Source organism: Sus scrofa, chromosome 17 (genome assembly GCF_054392235.1).
Source record: "Sus scrofa isolate SSC_HxYL_T2T_F1_AM1 chromosome 17, Sscrofa_HxYL_maternal_Yorkshire_Landrace_v2.0, whole genome shotgun sequence".
Lineage (NCBI taxonomy): Eukaryota > Metazoa > Chordata > Mammalia > Artiodactyla > Suidae > Sus > Sus scrofa.
The window spans coordinates 34,705,331-34,725,950 of record NC_139399.1 but is presented as its reverse complement, the minus strand read 5'-3'; the positions used below and the strand labels follow the sequence as shown (position 1 = coordinate 34,725,950).

Here is a 20,620-nt window from a genome sequence, read left to right as displayed (position 1 = left end):
GCTGAGCCCAGACCCACTGCCAGGGCAGAGGGACCCATTTCCAAGCTCTGGCTCGGAGTCCAGGTCATGAAACTCTTTTCCTCTCGAAGCTTTCAGTGCCTGCTCCTCATGGTCTGGCCCTCGAAAGGCAGCCTGGCAGACACTGTGGTGCCCTCCCCGTGCCTCCTCCGCCTTAGCACTTCAGCCTCTGCCAGATCCACTTCCATGACCAACACCAGCATCTCTGGCCAGCTATGTGATAGACTGGATGATGCACCTGGAGCTAACACGCTCCGAGCCTGGCAGCCCCAACCAAGGGCTAAGGGGGCTGGGGGTATCTGTACCCCTGGCTCCCTCCCCCAGCTGAGAAACCACTGCAGTGCAGGCTCTCCACCACTTCCCAGAATCCCTCGGCAGCGGTTACCTCCAGGGCCTCCTTCCCTTCCCTGGGTCACCTCCCAAACCCAGGACCCACACTCAGGTCCTTACTCAGGGCTGCTGCCAGGAACACACACTAGGACAGGTCACAGGATGTACTGGAAGGGACCTCGGAAAAGAGGGAAGAAAGCCCGGGCTCCAGTGATTAGGTATCTCTGAGCTTTGGTGTCACCATCTGCAGCTAGGGTTGAAATGCTGCCCCGGGGAACCCGAGGGGTCCCTATGTCCTAAAGGACAGGGACACCGTGGTGACCTTCCAGGTTCCTGACAACTGAGGGCTGGCTGGACGTGGGAGTTAGGTTCCTTTTCTAAGCAGCCAGAGCCACACTGAGGTGAGATGCTGCCCAGGTCAAGACGCTGCTCAGGTGAGATGCTGCCCAAGTGAGAGCCTGCCCAGGGATCAGAGTCCTAACTTCATTTCCACACTCCCTGTCCCACCACTGGGCAAGGTTGGCATGACATTTTTATTCCATCTGACTCGGAGGTGGGGGAATTACAACATCCTGAAGCTTCCTGGCACCGGAGGGTGACTTCAAAAGCAACAAATACATTCTCCAATCTTTGCAGTGGAAGCAAGGAGCTGGCTGGGGTCCCTTAAAAGGAAACTCCAATAAGCAGACTGTCAGGCTCCAAACCACAAGCACCGCAGCTGGCCTGGTAGTCAGAGGAGCGTTTCCCGGGGTGGAAAGTGTTTCCGTCGAGGCTGTGAGTGCCTGGAAAGTTCTGACCTGGAGTTGCTTTCTGCCCCTCCTCTAGGAACACAAGTGTCTCTCCTGCCTGCCTGGTTGCAAATAGGATGAACCGTCCAGGATAACAAGCATCAAACGACTGGCTACAACTCACGGTGCACCAAACGATGCTGAATGCTGGGAGGAAAATCATACGCAACGATAGCAAATTATCGTCAAAATTAACAGGCTCGGATCAGGGATGACTCTGAACTTTCAATGGAACCATTTTGGAAGGATTTTCAGCCGCCTCCCTGGCTTTACACACTGAACAATTTTGGAATTGTCTCGCTTTTTTTTTAAGTGTTTGATTTTTTTTCTGATTTCATTTGTCAGCAAAGCATAGCCTATACATTGGAAATGCAGAGATGCTTGGTGCACAGCTCAGTACGTTTCAACAAATGGAGATGCCCCTGTGACCCACAGCCCTATGGGGGGACAGAGAATGCCCTCACCCCAGGGGGTGCCCTGTGCCTCTTCCAGGTAAATGCAGGTATGGTGCCCTTTTATACCTGCGGTCCTAAGAACAAGGACACTCTCTGACACAAGCACCGCCAGGGTGTCAAAACACGGAAATTAACAACGCTCACAGCACTGGTGTTGAATGCACAGACCTTAGGCGCTTTGCTCCTAGTCTTCCTCGTGTCTTATAGGATAAGAAGAACCACAGGCTGCACTTACCTGTTGTGTCCTTCTAGTCTCCTCCCACCTGGGGCAGCTGCTCTGTCTTGCTTTGCCTTCATGGACTTGCGGGCCAGATTTTGCAGCCTGCCCCTCCGCTGGGGTTGCCCTGATGATGCCTCTTGACAAGACAACCCTGGAAGTGATGTGGCGTCCCAACGGGAGGCACGATGCCAACTTGACCCTTCACCACCCTCAGTCACGGTGGGGCCAGCCAGCTTCCTCACTGTCAAGGCCACTCCTCTTTCCTTTGTCACTGAATAAGTACCCTGCGGGAATATACTTTGAGGGTGTGTAAACAGCCTGTTCATCAACCATTCAGCCCCTAGTTGTAGCATTATTTATGGTTCTCGCTTGAAACAATTACCATGGTGGCCATATGGTGATTTTTCTAAATTCACCATCTCTCCTACTCAAAGGAAGAGTTATTTCCATCTCGTTCGTTCACTCATTCATTTACTCAAACGGAGACTCACAGATTCTGATTCTGTGGGTTATAACCTGTTACTGTCATCACTTCTTTTCATTTCAAATGGTCCCAGCTTTGGCCAGTGAGAGCTCCTTTCAAAGCTGGCTGCTGTGTCCTTTTGACATGTCAAAACGGAGACATTCCTGGACGCTGGGAGACCACGGGCTCCATTTTTGTTTCAGAAGGGACTTAACTTTTATTAAAAGCTCGTCTTTCAATAAAGCATCCTTTGGCTACCCTGCTGGGTCCTGGGGCCAGTGGTTGTCATGGCAGCTTGTCTGGGAAGAGAGGTGAAGCAGTGGGGCTAGGACTGCAGAGGGGGATGGGGTGGTACCCATTCAGCACCCAGGACGAGGGGACGGCCCGGCCTTGGCTAAGGGCCGTGGCCCACGGCGTGAACGGAGGGTGCACACCAGCCCTGCCACCACAGCCAAGCTGGAGAGTGCTACCCGTGGAGATACCGGCCAAAGGCGTGTGCCAGAAAGAACGGTGATGGGAGCCAACTTCAAGGGGAGGGACAGGCAGGCAGGCATGCCAGGTTCCCAGGACAGTCTCTGGACTCTGGCTGGCTACTTTTAACTCTGTCTGCCCCATTTTCCCTCTGGCCAGACCCTTCCTGTCAGTGTTCATGGTCACCACTTACTGGACTGTCCTCAGTTTAAAAGGAACCCAACTTCCCTCTAATAACATTTTTTTTTTTTTGTCTTTTTTGCCACTTCTTGGGCTGCTCCCGCGGCATATGGAGGTTCCCAGGCTAGGGGTCCAATCAGAGCTGTAGCCACCGGCCTACGCCAGAGCCACAGCAACACAGGATCCAAGCCACGTCCGCAACCTACACCACAGCTCATGGCAACATCAGATCCTTAACCCACTGAGCAAGGCCAGGGACCGAACCCGCAACCTCCTGGTTCCTAGTCGGATTCGTTAACCACTGCGCCACCACGGGAACTCCTCTAATAACATTTTTGTCCCACTATTTGCCGCCAATCTGTAAGCACGTGCACACACTCACACACACTCTTATTCTTTACAGAAAGATCAAGGATGGCACCTTTGCAGCCATTTCATCCGAGAGTATATATTTTATCTTTTCTACTCCACAGTGCCATGTGCCTTAGTAATACATCATGCTTCTGCTGAATCTCATGAAACACAAAGCTAGTTACTCAGCAGATGTCCAGTGACGGATGCTGGCCAATCAGTACAAAGAACCTTCCCAAACAGAGCAGTTTTCTTAGACAAACATGGTGAATGCACCAACGCCAAATGGCACTGGGTGTAGGGCTACCTGAGATCTTCCAGATTTGGGGAGTCTCAGGCACCCCCACACTGGACCCTCTTCCGAACACGGCCAACGAAGGCAAACCCAACTGGTTCTCGTTCCTGTCTCCTCCCCACGTCCCAGGTAAGCTGTGGTTCGGCCGATGCCAAAGCAGAAGGCAGGCAGACCACAACCAGTCTGAGAACCTGAGCATCTAATTGTCTATTCATTGTTCACGCCTCTCTTTTCCTATGCACACACAAAAAGTCCTTGGACACTCCCAGACTTTTCTGCAATTTGTCCCTGGTGGATGAAGAAGGGTTAAAAAAGGAAAAGGCAGGCCTTTCCATTTAGTCCCCTGTTTTCCTTCCAAAAGCCTGTTTGTTAATAATGAAGGAAGGCTCTGTTTCACCTCAGTGAAAATTTCAAGCCTCAATTATCTCAATTTCTTTGCAAAAGTGTGGGCTTTTCCTTCCTCAGCTTCCAGATTTAATACCTTGGGGAGACACTCCTCTTTGGGGGAACCAGTCTCTCTTAAGCACCACGGTCCAGAGGAATTATCTGGTAGCTGAGGGGGGAGCTGGCACTGCACCAGCGGCTCTGCTTCTTTCCCTCCAGCTCTGCGCTGCCCAGCATGGCAGCCACTAGCCACATGTGGCCACTTGAATGGAAATCAAAGCGAAGGAAATAAAAGTCAAGATTTAGCTTGTCGGCGGCACTAGCCACATGTCAAGTACTCATCAGGCGTACGCGGCGAGTGCCTTCTGCAGGATAAACAGTCCAGGGACCACTGTGTCCCCACGGGGAGGATCCCAGGCCTGGCCCGGGGCCCATCCATTTCAGAGGAGAGCGAGCCGGGAGTCAGAGCCCTGCCCGCCGGGACCTCAAGGAGCCCCCTCTCCACTCACACCCAAGGATGGTGATTGGTGCAGGGTGTGCACCTGGGGGTGGGGAGGTGGGAAGGGGAGGCATGGGACACTTGTCTTTCTTCTGCTGACCTTTCACCTTCCAAATCGTTCCCACTCGTTCCTCAGCAAGTTGAAACATTTGCTTTCATATGGAGCCCAACTGTTGGTCCCTATTTTTTCTTCAACTTTTTTTTTTTTTTTTTTTTTTTTGGCTTTTTAGGGCCGCACCCATGGCTAGGGGTCGAATTGGAGCTCCAGCTGCCAGCCTACACCACAGCCACAGCAACGTGGGATCCCAGCTGCGTCTTTGACCTGCACCACAGCTCACGTCAACACCAGATCCTTAACCCACTAAGCAAGGCCAGGGGTCGAACCCACATCCTTGTGGTTCCCAGTCGGGTTCATTAACCCCTGAGCCACAAAGGGAACTCCTTTTTTCAACTCTTAAGAAAAGAAGTTTGATGGTACCAAAGGTTCCTCTGTGATGGAAGATTCTTACTTATTATTACTCAGGGTCTCATGAAGAGAGGGGTAATGGGGGGGGCCTCGGGGCTGTGGAGATACTTACAATCGTGGTTTTTAGAGGACAGGAAAACGTCTGGTCCTTGGAAAGGGACGGTGGTAGGGGGAAGAGACAGAATCCACATCCACACTCAAAAACCCAGGAAAGTTAAGGAACTGCAAGAAAAGAAAAATCTCCAGAGGTCTCCTTTCAGCATTAAAGTAATTCACATCCAAGATAATGAGCTTAAATGCATGCCTTGGGCTTGCGGTATCTAAAAGTTGCTCTTTAAAACAGCCCTGGTAACTTTCACTTCCGGAGGGCTGGGATAACTTTCAGGAACAATTAGATGAAGGTGAACTCACAGAAGGTGTGGCTCTTCAGGAGGGGCCAGGACGACGGTTTTCCCGTTAACGAAGCTGACCTCCCACACTGAAGAGCAGGATGCTTGGCAATGGAAGAGGAAACAGGACACCCCGCCCTCAACACACACACGCAATATGACCTTGTCAATTCGTAGTGTGCAAGGAAGACCAGATCATGAGGTGAGTGAAGCAGGAGGGCTGGGCAGGTAGAAAGCGATGGGTTTCCTGTTTGAAGGAAGCCCCTGCCAAACCTGGAAGGGGTTAGCAGAGCAAAAGTTATTTTTAAGACTGGCGAAGTTTGAATTGGCTTAAAGAGAGTCCTTGACTAGAGGCAGGGAGTGAAACCAGAGAATAAATAATACCTGGACCCACATGTCAGGAAAAAATCAGAAGGAAAAAAAGAAAAAGATCTTCGTTTTCACAGGATAGGTCTTGAACCATGAAATTGGCAACCTTTGCTATTGGATATGCCCATTACGGAGCCTCAAGGAGAGGCTGGGGGCAGGGGCTCTAGCACTGCCCTCATGGACCAGGGCTACTCAGACCAGCCTTGGAGGTGAACCACTGATGTCCTCTCATTGTGTTGTTGTTGTTGTTGTCTTTTTAGGGCCGCATCCACAGCACATGGAGGTTCCCAGGCTAGGGGTTTAGCTGGAGCTGTAGCCATCAGCCTACGCCACAACCATAGCAAGGTCACATCTGAGCTGCATCTGCGACCTACACTACAGCTCACGGCAACGCTGGATCCTTAACCCACTGAGCAAGGCCACGGATGGAACCTGCAACCTCATGGTTACTAGTCAGATTCCTTTCTGCTGAGCCACGACAGGAACTCCCTCTCATTCTTAAGTAAAGGGTGAACTAAACCATCATTAGAAAGACATTACTGCTTCTTTTGACCTTTTATGTAAGAGTTAACCTTTCATAGTAAGCAACTCAAAAGAAATCCCCCAGTGTCCCCATTCCAGCCAGATTCTGCCCCAAGTCTTCCTAAAGCCCCTCCCATACAGAAACCCCACTAAAGGAGTTTCCATTGTGGCTCAGCAGGTTAAGAACCCGATGCTATTTCTCTAAGGATACAGGTTCAATGCCTGGCCTCGCTGAGTGGGTTAAGGATCTGGCTTAAGGATTGCCTTGAGCTGTGATGTATGTCACAGATGCAGCTCAGATCCCATGTCTCTGTGGCTGTGGTGTAGGCCGGCAGCTGCAGCTCCATTTCACCTCTAGCCTGGGAATTTCCATATGCTGCAGGCACAGTCCTAAAAAGAAACACAAAACAAAACAAATCCCACTAAAGCTCACAGAAAGAATCTAGGAGGTCAGAGACTTAGACACGGCCCACAGTGGAATACCCATTTTCTGCTGGAGCCAGCCTAGTTCCTCTCCATGTATGGATCCTGAACTCAGACTGTTGCTGAGGCTCATCTGGAGGGCTCAGGAAGACTCAGATTCCTGGGGCCCACCCCCAGGGTTCCTGACTCAGTAGGGCTGGGGTGGGGCGGGAGAACACGCACTTCTCACACACCCCCAGGGAGAACTGATGCTGCTGGTCCTGGAGCCGCATGGGTGCCTCCTGCAGTCCCCACAAGCCTGCTGGAAGGAAGTCAAGGCAGGGGGGGAACACGATTCCTATTGGCAGCGGGCGTCTGGTGCACAGCCTCTCTGAAGAGCGTGTCAGCACCAGCAGTGCTGCATGCGGGTGGGGCATCATTCTCAGAAGCCTGTGGACACAGCCCAGGAGCCCTGTGGGGAGGCAGACCGCCGGCCCAGCCTCTCCTCCCTTCTCCTTCCACTGCTCCTGCTCCTCGAGCTCCCCACCCCCGCAGCATCACTCAACTTGGCAGCTTCTCATCCTGCAGAGGACAGCGGGGCCCAGAGAAAAAGTGGGGTCTGGGGTCTGGGTGGGTTGCTGAGGCAACATGTCTTTTAAAGGTTAACTGATCTAGAGAGGTGGACACCAGGCCAGCCCGTGGAATGTCAGCCCAGCATGTCACGCCCCTAGTCCTGTTCCCCATTAGGTTTTGGACACCATGCTTTGTGGCCCATGTCCCTCCTGGCCAGGAGTGAGGTCATCACTGGATCTGCGGCTCCCACTGAGGACCCGCTGGGCCCTCACCAATGATGGGAGACCTTCTGACCTCAACCCATCCGCCAGGCCTCATCTGTGTCCTTTACGCACGCTTGTCGCTAGGGAAAAAATGGCATCTCTGCCTCTGGGCGCAGCAGCCCATCTCAAGTTGCAAAGTGACCCTTGAGGTGTTTTCATTCTCCAGGAACTATTTTTCCTGGCATATGTGTCATACACAAAGAAAAAAGAATCCTTTGCTTTTTCAAACCATCCAATACAAAATAAGCGATTGTTAAGGCTCCAAACAGTCTGCTGTAATTCCCTAGTGTGCTCTAAACACAATAATCCCCTTGAGGGTGTGTGTTCTTTGGCCATCACTTCTCCCCTGGGATTGGTTGGACTACACTTTGTGCCTGCTGTGGTCTCTCTGATGCCATGGGGCACCCTGAACGGGCATCCCCACCAGACACACACCCTGAATGGCCATCCCCGCCAGACACACAGGCTGGGTTCCCAGGCTCTACTTTCAGCATCAGGTGATGCTCATACAGCTGACAATGTTCTCAAGTAGACACTGTTTTCTTCCTTGATGCTGCAAACAAAGCCAGGAGCCAATTCTGGAGGAAGAACTCAAGATGAGCAAACCTTCATTAAAACTGAGATGTCTGGCATAAGGCTGTCCAAGGTGACCGGGTCTGGGGCAGATGCTATGGCCCAGGGGAATGGTCTGGTTCGTAACACAACTGTGCTTCAACTGTTGTTGTGTGAAAACCCTACAGCTCTGGCCAAAGGAAAGGAAGAAAGGAAGAGGGCACCTGGAAAGGATCTAGGACCCTTTGGAAAGGCCACTGCTGTGCCACTGACCCACTGCCACAGGTTGAAGAAGACACAGCAGGGGACCCAGAGATGAGAGCTCGAATCTTCTATCTACTTTGGGATGCGCACATGCTGGGGTCTGCAGGGGACTGAACTTCACCAAACATGAGTGCCCTCAACTGTGCCCCCCAGCTTTCTCACCATTGTTGTGTCCCAGGTGGGAAGCACAGGGAGTGGGAGCACAGGGAAGGTCCCAGTGGGGATGCAGTGAAGAGTGGCAGGATAGGATAACATAGGAGCCGTCCACACACCTGGGACACTCCTGGGATGGGAAGACATAGGCTTGGTGCCAACAGCAGTAAGACTTCAAATTCTTGGTAATTGTCCCAGACCAAACTACCTGGGTGACATGTGCGAGACACTACTGTTTATAAAGATTTTGTAGACATCAACACTAGTCTGCTGAGAAAGTTCAGCCTGGCTTTTTACCATTCCACCACAGTGTTAATAACTTTCCACCACAGATGTTAATAACTTTCAACAAAATTCTTTTCGACCTTCAAAAGTCTGAGGCCACATCATTTCTGTCCTGAGACCACAGGAGATTCCAGTTCGGTTGCTCTTCATGCCTTCCTTCTGTTTTCTTAATCATCTCACCAGATTTGGGGGAAGGCTGGTTGAAGGAGAAACAGCAGTGGACAGAGAGATGTGGGTTTGAGTCCTCCATCTCCTTTGGCTTCTCCTTTGGGATGGTGGAGGGTCCACAGGTAACTGACCATCTCTAAACGCTAGTCATCTTCTCTGGGAAACACATAAGGCAGTGTTCATTCTGCTGCACAGAAATGTCACGGGAGTTTCGTAAACAGAACCAAGGCTGCAACTCCACCCAGTGTAGAGCCTACTATGTGTCAGCCTCTTTAAGATGCTTTGCCTGCATTATTTGATTCTTACAAGAAACCCATATTTTAAGTGTCATTATTCACACTTGTCATATAAAAGCATCACAATCAAAGAGATCAAGAAATGTCTCCACGGTCACACACCCAGCAAGCGGGTAATCTAGATAGACTCCAAACTCAGGTGACTCTAGCCCCCAAAGCCCTTTTCCTAAAGCCTTGAAATAAGACATGGGAAAATGCCCTGAAAATGCTGAAGCCAAGTCAAAGGCAAGAAATGCTACTTAAAATGCTACAAACCAGAAATGCTAATGAAAATGGCATCTCACGTGTCCTGCTCTGTCAGGGAATGAGCGATTTCACTTAAGTGGGACGTTTCAGGTATCTAAAGGTTACCCCTAATTAAGAATCGACTTGGCAGAGGCTTTTAATGGAAATTTTCCAAAAGTAATTACATTCTCTTTTGCTGTCTTAAATACACATGGATCCTAATTTTGAGATTTCTAAAAATAACCCAGGACGTTAATGAGTATGAGGCATGAAAATGAGATACCATTGGGAGGTGTTCTCGAAGTCTGTGATGGGAGTAAAGCAGCCGCAAATGGCTGGACTTGTTAGTTTTCCAAGTCTTCTTTTTCTGGAATATTTTATTATGGAATAAAATATTCGAATAGGCTGAAAAGCTGAAAAAACGCTGTCTGACACCTAGGTTGTAACGATGTTATAAAATGCTTGTTTATAGGTGCCCATCTATCCATCCCTCTATCCATCTATCATTGCACCTTTTTTTTAAAAAAATGCATTTAAAATCAGATTGCAAATATGAGCACACTTCCTCCTGAATACTTCAGCATGCATATCAAATCAAGATCTGCTTGTGGTACTTTTCTATTGAGATACAATTCACATATGATGAAATGTACAAATTTTACATGAACATTCACTGAGTTCTGACAAATGAAGACCCCTCTGGAGCCCATAGCTCTAGAGGCAGACCATTACTTCTGCCCCAGAAGGTTCCCTGGCACCATATCCTGGTCAATTCCACTCTCACTTCCAGGGGAGTCTACCTCCAAAGGTCTCCCTTTGTCTCCCCCTGAGGTCAACTGTCACTTTACAAGTGCCACGGGTTCTGTTTCTCATCTATGACCTCACTTTATCTGCAATTATCTACAGGGAATCGTGAGAGTAATTCATTTTTTCTTACTCTTTTTAAATTTTTTAAAATTATAGTTCATTTACCATGTTCTGTCAATTTCTGCTGTTAAGAGATTTTATTATTCTATTGCATGTACTTTTTGGTTTGTTTTCCTTTTTAATGCTTTTGATTTTTTCCATTATTGTTGGTTTACAGTGTTCTGTCAGTTTCTACTGTACAGCAAAGTGACTCAGTCATATATATATATATGCTTTTTCTCACATTATCCTCCATCATGCTCCATCATAAGTGACTAGATATAGTTCCCTGTGCTATACAGCAGGATCTCATTGCTTATCCACTCCAAAGGCAATAGTTTGTATCTATTAACCCCAGACTCCCAGTCCATCCCACTCCCCCATCTCACTTGGCAACCACAAGTCTGTTCTCCCAGTCCATGAGTTTCTTTTCTGTGGAAGGGTTCATTTGTGCTGTATATTAGATTCCATGAGAGTAATTCAAAGCCACCTTCAGGAAAGTGCATGTGCCTCGGGGCTGTCTTTTCCCTGAGGCTGAGAGGCACTCCCCCTCCCCCATAAGGATGTGGGAGTATCTGATATTCCCAGTAGCCTGATTTCCATCTACACAGAGAGAGCTACTAGATTGTTACACAGCTTCCGCCCAAAGATCTTTCCACCTGTAAGATCCAGAGCTGATTTGTACAAGCACAGAATTTTCACAAGGGTTAAAAGCTCTGTGTGCTAGTATTTCACGAGGCCTCTGAGGGGCTGGGTCTGGAAGGAAGATACAGCTCACTCAAGTTTTTGGAACCATAGTGTTGTGACATTCATGTGTTGTTATGCTGACAATCATACTTGGAGACATCAAAACATTTGCATGTTGAGGGGTTGAGACACAGGTTCACAAGCCCAGACATCACACCCCGATAGGTTGTGACGTTTGCATGTTGAGAGATTGAAACATAGACATGTTAAGTTTGTTGACATGTTCACAGGTTGACATCCACATGTTGAAATATTGAGACGTTCACACGTTGAGGTGTGAAGCTATTCACTGCTGACACATTCACAGGGTGACGTATTGAAACACTCCCAGATCCAGCTGTTGAGATCTTCACATGTTGAAATGCTGGAACATCCACAGGTTGAGATGCACAGACCTTCTCATTCATTTGTCTGACTTCAAACATCAGACGGCTTGAGGCAGGCCCAGGATATAGACACTGACTCCTCAGCCATACCTGACAAACTTCCTTCACCTCTCTTCCTGCCGCAGTGCTGACACGACCTCGGAGGTCTCCGTGGACAGTGTCCACGCATGCCTGGGGCTTCCTGCAGCTCCCTGCCTAAGGATGCCACCTGGCTCTGGGTGGGTGCGTGACCTCTATGTGGGCAGGCAAGAAATGCTGCGGTGCATACAGCCCAGGAATGACCCTCAACCAATGCAGTTGAGGTTTGGGGGCATAAACACCCTAGTTTCCTCACCTGTCAGTGGCCCAACACTGTCTCCCCGAGGGTCTTCGCCAGAATTGAGCCCAGTTGTCCACAATGCTAACATCCCCTACTGGTGTTTCTTGAGACCACCTCCCAAACGATCTATCTGTTTCCAACTCTTTGTTTCTGATTAAGCATCTCCAAAGTACCAGCCCTGTTTCCAAGCAGATAGTCAGAAAGCAGAATCAAGATCTCCATCCCACCCAAGGGGACTCCTCCTCTTCCACGGGCTACAGGGTTCCCATCTCCTCACTATGCACCTGCTGAAGCACAGGGGACAGGACCTGCTCCTCAAGGAGAACAGGGCACCAATGACAGCAATCCATGGAGATGCCTCACATCCTTTACACCCCTCCCTTCCAGGCTGGGGACCAGCTCACCTCCCACCACATTCCAGGGATGGGCTGGTTCTCTCCCTCCACCCCCAGATGCCCATATAAATAATGGCAACAGGAGTGGACAGGTCTCTTTGGGGGAGGGGCTCTCAGGATGGTTCCCGCCATCAGGAGAGACGGTCCTGAAGCTCCAGATAGACTGTTCACAGCTAATGCCTCCTAGAGTCTCTGGGTGATCATAAATGAAGGATGCTAACAGAGACAGAGGCATCTTAGAGCTTGGGCAACTTGAATGAATAAGAATTTCTGCTTTCACCAGGGAAACAAAGGATTGAAAAAAGGTACAAATGGTGAAACTTCTGTGGAAAAGTGTTTGGTGGGTCTTCAGAAGTTGACCATAGGGACGTTCAAACCAAAACTCATATGCTAATGTTCAGAGCAGCACTATTTACACCCAAATGTCCACCAACAGATGAACAGAGACACAAAATATAGTACAGCCTCATATTGGAACATTATTCAGTTCAGCCGTAAAAAGGAATGAAGCATTAATACAAGATTACATATACACACACACACACACACACACATGCATTGACACATGATATATATGTACATTGATACATGATTTTATATATATGTGTGTATATAATATCATTCATCTCCTCTGGGCTGATGAAAAGTTTTTGCAACTAGAAAGAGGTGATGGTTGCGTGACATTCTGAGTGGAATAAATGCCACTAAATTGTACCCTTTAAAAGGGTTAAAGTGGTATTATGTTTTATGTTACGTACATTTTACAATTTTTAAAAATGTTGATAGAAGTCTGTGAAAGCAGACACCTTGCATTTCTTTTTGTTATTTTATTTATTTAATTTTTTATTGTTATTTCCCCAATACAATTCTTTTCCTACTGTACAGCTTGGTGACCCAGTTACACATACATGTATACATTTTTTTTCTCACATTATCATGCTCCATCATAAGTGACTAGGCATAGTTCCCAGGGCTACAGAGCAGGATCTCATTGCTAATCCATTCCCAAAGCAATAGGTTGCATCTATTAACTCCAAGCTCCCAATCCATCCCACTCCCTCCCCCTCCCCCTTGGCAACCACAAGTCTATTCTCCAAGTCCATGTTTTTCTTTTCTGTGGAAAGGTTCATTTGCACCGTATATTAGATTTCAGATATAAGTGAGTGTCATCAGACACTTTCATGACTCAAAGCGGCCTTAGAGATAAGCTAGTCTCTAATCACATTTTGAATCTCAAGAAAGATGCAGAGCAGTTAATGACTTGGGCGAGGCTACAAAGGGAATCATTTCATTGGCTGGAGCTTCTACTTCATTTTTTCCAAAGTGAGACCATAGTTTATATGGAGGCGATCTATAACAGGCCATCAAGCACAGGGCCAGAGCCCAGGGATGGGCAGGTGGGATGTGCCCACGTGTGGTAGGCAGGTGGAATTTGTGTGGAAAACATCAAATTTCAGATGGGATTTGCCTGCAGACAGCCACCTCCAAGGTCAGACACTCACCTCCTGTCTCTTACATCACCTGCCTCACTCTGAAGGCATCTGAGGTCATGACCCCTGGTCTGGATTATCAACCAGAAAAAATTAAATAAAACTGTCATTACTGGAATTCTAGGCAGGACAAATAATAAGCAAAAATGACTATACAGTTGGAGCAAGGGGGAGAACAGTGCTGACAACTCATAGCTGAGCTGAAGGGGTACATTTTCCTTAGTTGGGCCTACAGTGGTGGCAAGTGAAAAGTGGCAGATGATAAGTGATGATTTAAAAGTACAAAAGTAGATGTAGCTTTGAAAGCTAAACATCAAAGCAGTTTGCATGGGCATTTGGCAAAATCAAGGTTTGAAAATGGCAGCCAACACCAGTTTCCAGGCTAGCGCTCCCTGGCAGGCTGAAAGAACATCAGGTGGCTCTGCTCATCATCTATGCGAGGCGACCTTCCCCAGCTGGAATGTCACACCTAAAGGCAGGGGCCAGCCAGGTTCCTAAATAGCAGGAGATATTGAGAACATAATAGCAGGATATTTGAAGCTCTGATCTCAGGGTAGTAAAGGACTTCCTAAACAAGATACAACACATCAGACAAGAAAGAGAAATAAAAGGAATCCCAAGCTGGAAAGGAAGGAGTACTGTCACTATTTGCAGATGACATCATATGATGCATAGAATATCCTAAAGATGCCACCCCAAAACTATTAGAACTCATCAATGATTTTGGTGAGGTTTCAGGATACAAAACGAATATGTAAAAGTCTGTTGAATTTTTTTTTTTTTTCTTTTTAGGGCTGTACCTGTGGCATATGAAAGGTCCCAGGCTGGGGTCCAACCAGAGCTGGGGCTGCCCAGTCTACACCACAGCCTCAGCAACGCAGGATCTGAGCTGCCTCTGTGGCCTACACCATAGCTCATGGCAACGCAGGATCTTTAACCCACTGAGTGAGGCCAGGGATCAAACCCACATCCTCATGGATACTAGCTGGATTCTTAACCCACTGAGCCATAAAGGGAACTCCCTGTTGCATTTCTATACACTAACAATGAACTATTATAAAAAAAATAAGAAAACAATCCCACTTACAATCACATCAAAAATAATACAGTACTTAGGAATAAATCTAACTAAGGAACTGAAAGACCCACACTCAGAAAACTCTAAGACACTGATGAAGGAAACCAAAGATGACACAAACAAAGAGAATACATCATGCTCATGGATTAGAAGAATTAATATTGTTGAAACGATCATACTATTCAAGGGAATATACAGATTCAATGTGATCTCTATCAAACTACATGTGACATTTTTCACAGAACTAGAACAGATAATTCTAAAAGTGTATGCAAACACAAAAGACTCCAAAGAGCCAAAACAATCTTGAGAAAGAAGAACAAAACTGGAGATATCACACTCCATGATTTTTAACCATACTACAAAGCTACAGTCATCAAAATAGTATGGTGTTGGCAAAATAACAGACTATAGATTGATGGAACAGAATAGAGGGTCCAGAAATAAACCCACACTTATATGGATAATTAATCTACAACAAAGGAGGCAACTATACAATAGGGAAAAGAGAGCCTCTTCCATAAATAACATTGGGACAGCTGGACAGCTACATGCAAGAGAATCAACCTGGACTTTCTCACACCACACAGAAAAATAAACTCAAAATGAAGTAAGGGCTTAAATGTAAGACCTGAAACCCCAAAACTTCTAGAAGAAAACACAGGCAGGACATTCTTTGACATTGTTCTTAGCAATATTTTTCTGGATATATCTCATCAGGAAAGGAAAACAAAGCAAAAATAAACAAATGGGACTACATCAAACTAAAAAGCTTTTGCACAGTAAAGGAAACTATCAACAAAATGCAAAGGCTGCCCACTGAATGAGAGAAGACATTTGCAAATGATACATCCAATAAGGTATTCATATGCAAAATACACAAAGAACTCATACAACTCAACATCAAAAAACAAAAGACTGGTGTATTAAAAAGGTGGCAGAGGACCTGAATAGACATTTTTCCAAAGAAGACATACAGATGGACAAGGGGCATACGAAAAGATGCTCAGCATCATTAATTATTAGGGAAATGCAAACTAAAACCACAAGGAGACATCACCATACGTCTGCCAGAATGGCTATTATCAAAAAGACAATAACAGGTATTGGCAAGGATGCAGAGAAAGGGAACCCTTGTGTGCTGCTGGTGGGAATGTAAACTGGTGCAGCCACTACGGAAAACAGTATAAAGATTCCTCAAAAAAAAAGTCAAAATAGAACAACCATATGATCTAGCAATTTCACTTCTGGGTATTTATCCAAAGAAAACAAAAACACTAATTTGAAAAGATACATGCACCCTTATGTTCATTGCAGCACTATTTACAATAGCCAACATGTGAAAGCATCCTAAGTGCCCATAAATAGATGAATGGATAAAGTAGATATGATATATGATAGATGGATAGATGGATAGACAGACAGATAGATAGACAGACAGACAGACAGACAGATAGGAGGTATCACACAATGGAATACTACTCAGCCGTTAAGAAAGAATGAAATCTTGCAACAGTATGGATGAACCTAAGGGCTATTATATTAAGTGAAATACATCAGACAGAAAAAGACAAATACTGTATGATTTCACTCGTATATGTAATCTAGATAAGAAATGAACAAATATAACCAAACAGAAGCAAAGTCATAGATACAGAGAAGAAACGGGTGGTTACCAGGGAAGAGGGGGAATGAAGGAGAGAAATAGGTGAGGGAGATTAAGAGGGACTGACTCCTAGTTACAAAATAAGTGAGTCACAGGTGTGAAAGGCACTACGTGGAGAATACAGTCAATAATTACGTAATGTCTTTATGATGACAGGTGGTAACTAGACTTATCGTGGTGATCATTTGCATAACGGGAACTAACAGAATATTGTAGATCAATTATATTTCAAAACCAAACAACCTTAACAGAATAAGAGATCAGGTGGTGGGTTCAGGTGGGGGGAATAAGATGAAAGTAGGCAAAAGGTACAAACTTCCAGTTAGAAGATAAATAAGTACTGGGGATATGATGTATGTACAACATGATAAATATAATTAACAATGTTGTAGGTAATAAGTGAACGTTGTTTAGAGAGTAAATCCTAAGCGTTCTCATCATAAGGAAAATTTTTTTCTATTTCCTTAATTTTTTACCTATATAAGATGATGGATGTTCGCTAAATTTAATATGATAATCATTTCATGATGTCTGTAAGTCAAATCATTATGCTGTACACCTTAAACTTATACTGTGCTGTATGCCATTCATATCTCAATAAACTAGAAGAAAAATATTATGAAAAACAGACAACACAAACCATAGAGGAAAAATACGATGCATTAAGGTTTAAAATAACCACCATCGAATAGAAAAGACAAGCCATAGACCAAATATAACACTAACAATAAATTTATATCCAGGATACGTAAAGTCCAAAAAAAAAAAAGAGCAAGAAAAAAAACAGAGTTCCCACCATGGCTCAGTGGTTAACGAACCTGACGAGTATCCATGAGGATTCAGGTTCTAACCCTGGCCTCGCTCAGTGGGTTAAGGATCCGGCTTTGCCATGAGCTGTGGCGTAGGTCACAGATGTGGCTCAGATCTGGTGTTGCTGTGGCTGTGGGAATGCGACCCCTAGCCTGGGAACTTTCATATGCTGCAGGTGTGGCCCTAAATAGACAAAAAGAATAGAAAATAAATTAAAAAAAAGAATTAAATGAGAAGATGGATGCAGAAGCTCCCCACACCCGCACACAGCAGCCCTTCAATAAGAATTAGCTTCCTTCTTCCTGAGCTCCCACTGCAGTCAGTGCCAGCTCAGATATCCCCTGGCAGTTGGCACTACATCCCCCAGATGCCAAGGCTAAAGCAGGGGCTCTGTCCTCAGAACTGCTCCCTGAAGGCTGAGTTCCCCATGGCCTGGGGTTGTCCAAGGACTGACTGACTAATATAAGTACCTTGGCCCCTGACCCATCCTGGCTGTGATCTGAGCTACAGGATTGACCATCCCCCACAATGAAGCAGGACAAAGCTGACCTTGGCCTCAGAAAGCATCCTTTTCGGCCCCTTCCTTCTGCTTTTCTCTGCTTCTCTCCCTCTCCCACAGACTCCTCCTGAGTGTTTTCCCTCAATAAAACATGTGTTCTTGAATCCCCGTCTTTCTGCTCCCAGGAACCTAAGACACCAGAGGCGTGCAGGGCACCCTCTCCCCTGAAGCTCTGGCGCAAAGGAAGAGGATTTTTGAAGACATGGTCTCCAGTCAAAGGAGTGTGAAGAGTCTGAAGACACTTTCCAGACAGTCTGTGCTTGTTAAAACCCCATGGACTCTCTGGATATTACAGTGCTCAACCAGTCCCCCAAACCCATCGCCTGGGGGAAACCCAGGCAGCGGAGAAAACAAGAGGCACTTTCCAGAGCCTCAGCAGGTGCATGGAAGAGGGCTGCCCGGAGACATACCTCTGGCCAGGTGCCAATGGCATGAAAGACACAGACACCCCAGGAGAGGAATCTGGGGAGGCCTGCCAGTGACCAGTGCTGCTGCCTACACAGGGCTGGTGAGAGGCTCAGTCACTTAACTTGGGGGATACGGCAGACACTGGAGACGTCCTCCAAGCTGATTCTCAGGCTAGGACACAGAACACGCTGGGAGGAGAAGCCAGAAAGTGTGATGGTGGCTAGAAAGTCAGAGACCTAGGGTCCTGTTGAGTCCCAGGTCCAGACTCAGATACAGCACGAGCAGCCGAGCCCCATGGGTCGGCCCAGATGCTGATTCACCCATGATGCAGAGACAAGATAAAGAAGAGCAAGAATGAGCTTTGACTTCTGAAACGTAGGCAGGAGGGCACGCGATCTCCACAAGCCTACAGGAGTCAGCCCGTGCCCAAGGCAGGGCTGGGGTTGGCAGAGCAGCAGTGGGTGGTGCCCACAATGGCAAGGCCCACGTTCTGGGAACAACGGGTCAGGAATGGATGTGGGGAAATGGCTCTTCTCTGCTTCCACTGAAAGACTCGATGGAGACCAGCCCTGGACCTGAGTCTTGAGGACCATCACAGAGACAGCAAAACAGCAAAGCAGCTGAGGGGAGGGAGAGGGCAGTGATCACAGGGCCTGGGAGCTAGTTTATGGGGAAAGCTGGTGCATCGGTAAGTATGAAATCTCTGGTAGGAGAGAAAAGGCAAGATTCCCACCTGTACGTACTGGTAAAGGTCTTCCATAAACTGTCGCTGGGGCTGGGACAGAGGCGAGTGGGAAACTCAGGCCATGGTTCTCTTCTTTCTCAGCGTTTTCTCAGGCTGATGGAAAAGTGAGCACAGTGCTGCACCCAGACTGACTCACAACCCACAGGACTCAAGGAGAAGCCGTCCTAGAACCTGCCTTTCTTGTGACACTCTCCTAACAAAGGATACGTGAAAGGGACAAGCATATCAAGTATCTGCCTGATTTGGTCTCCCTATTCTTGTTGGTTGGTTGTTTGCTTTTTCAGGGCTGCACCTAGGGCATATGGAGGTTCCCAGGCTAGGGGTCAAATCGGAGCTGTAGCTGCTACACCAGAGCAACAGCCACAGCAACTCGGGATCCACACCACATCTGCAACCTACGCCACATGGCAACATCGGATCCTTAGCCCACTGATCAAGGCCAGGGATCAAACCTGCATCTTCATGGACAGTCAGATTCATTTCCACTGAGTCACAGTGGGAACTCCTGGTCTCCCTATTCTAATCATTTACATAAAATCATGAAAATGTCATCTCCTGTGTGAATGACAATCAATTGGCAGTGACTTCCTTGAGTTCTGAGTTGAGGAGGGCATGGTGATTGATTATTGACATCTGGCAAGAGCAGTGAATAGGAGATGGTGGTACGCGTGCCACAGATAGGTCCTTTTTTTATTTAGAAAGTTCTAATGAGGAGTTCCTGTTGTGGCTCAGTGGTTAACGAATCCGACTAGGAACCATGAGGTTATGGGTTCAATCCCTGGCCTCGCTCAGTGGGTTAAGGATCCGGCATTGCCGTGAGCTGTGGTATAAGTCACAGACGTGGCTCGGCTCCCATGTTACTGTGGCTGTGACTATGGCTACAGCTCCGAGTAGACCCCTAGCCTCGGAACCTCTATATGTCGCAAGTGTGGCCCTAGGAAAGACAAAAAAAAAAAAAAAAAGTTCTAATGACTTCAAATGCTAAACAGTTAAATCAAATTAGTTGTATACATATTTTTTAAGAACCCATCTTAACACTGTCTAAATATAATAGCACAAATAATAGTGGTAAGAGGAGAGGCAGAGAGAAAGGAAGGAAAAGAATGAAAGGAGTGAAAGGAGTGGCAGACGTGGTCGCAGAGGCGGCTCGGATCTGGCGTTGCTGTGGCTCTGGTGTAGGCCGGCGGCTACACCTCTGATGAGACCCCTAGCCTGGGAACCTCCATATGCTGCAGGAGCGGCCCTAGAAAAGGCAAAAAAAAAAAAACAAAAATAAATAAATAAAAGAATGAAAGGAGTGGACAGGAAGGCAAAAATTCAGGAAAGAGAAGTCAGAGCAAATTCAGATAGAAATACCTCTGTAAAAGAAGCTTTGCAAAGTAAATTTGATCTCTTCCAGCAAGTTCTATTTTAATTAAACATTCTTTTCGTGAACTGTAGAAAAAATGGCATTTAACATTAAAACAGTATTTCCTACTTTTCATATATAAACTCCCCAGCTACAAATTCATTCCTTATACACAGCAGAGCTGATAGCTCTCAGTAATCCCTGGCTCAGACAGAGCTATTGCCACCAAGAACGTCACTGCACCCCTTTCTCTAGAACTCCTGGAGATCTCCAACTGTGCTCAGACTCCGAAGGCATGTCTAGCCTGCTGGGACCCTACTGGGTCCCTGGCTGAACATGTCACTTACAAGGATTAGCCCTAGGAACTGAATGAGGCAATCAT

At 47.0% G+C, this 20,620-nt stretch overlaps 1 protein-coding gene and 1 long non-coding RNA gene across 8 annotated transcripts in view; one reads left to right on the top strand and one right to left on the bottom strand.

Moving 5' to 3' along the window:
- The window catches only part of SLC24A3 (solute carrier family 24 member 3), an 808,408-nt gene that overhangs the window by 358,159 nt on the left and 429,629 nt on the right, over positions 1-20,620 (bottom strand). The gene's annotated exons all lie outside the window — the stretch shown is intronic.
- On the top strand, positions 14,395-20,109 carry LOC146395212 (uncharacterized). Its single transcript, XR_014832916.1, has 2 exons — positions 14,395-19,212; positions 19,829-20,109. It is a non-coding gene; the product is annotated as an uncharacterized LOC146395212 (long non-coding RNA).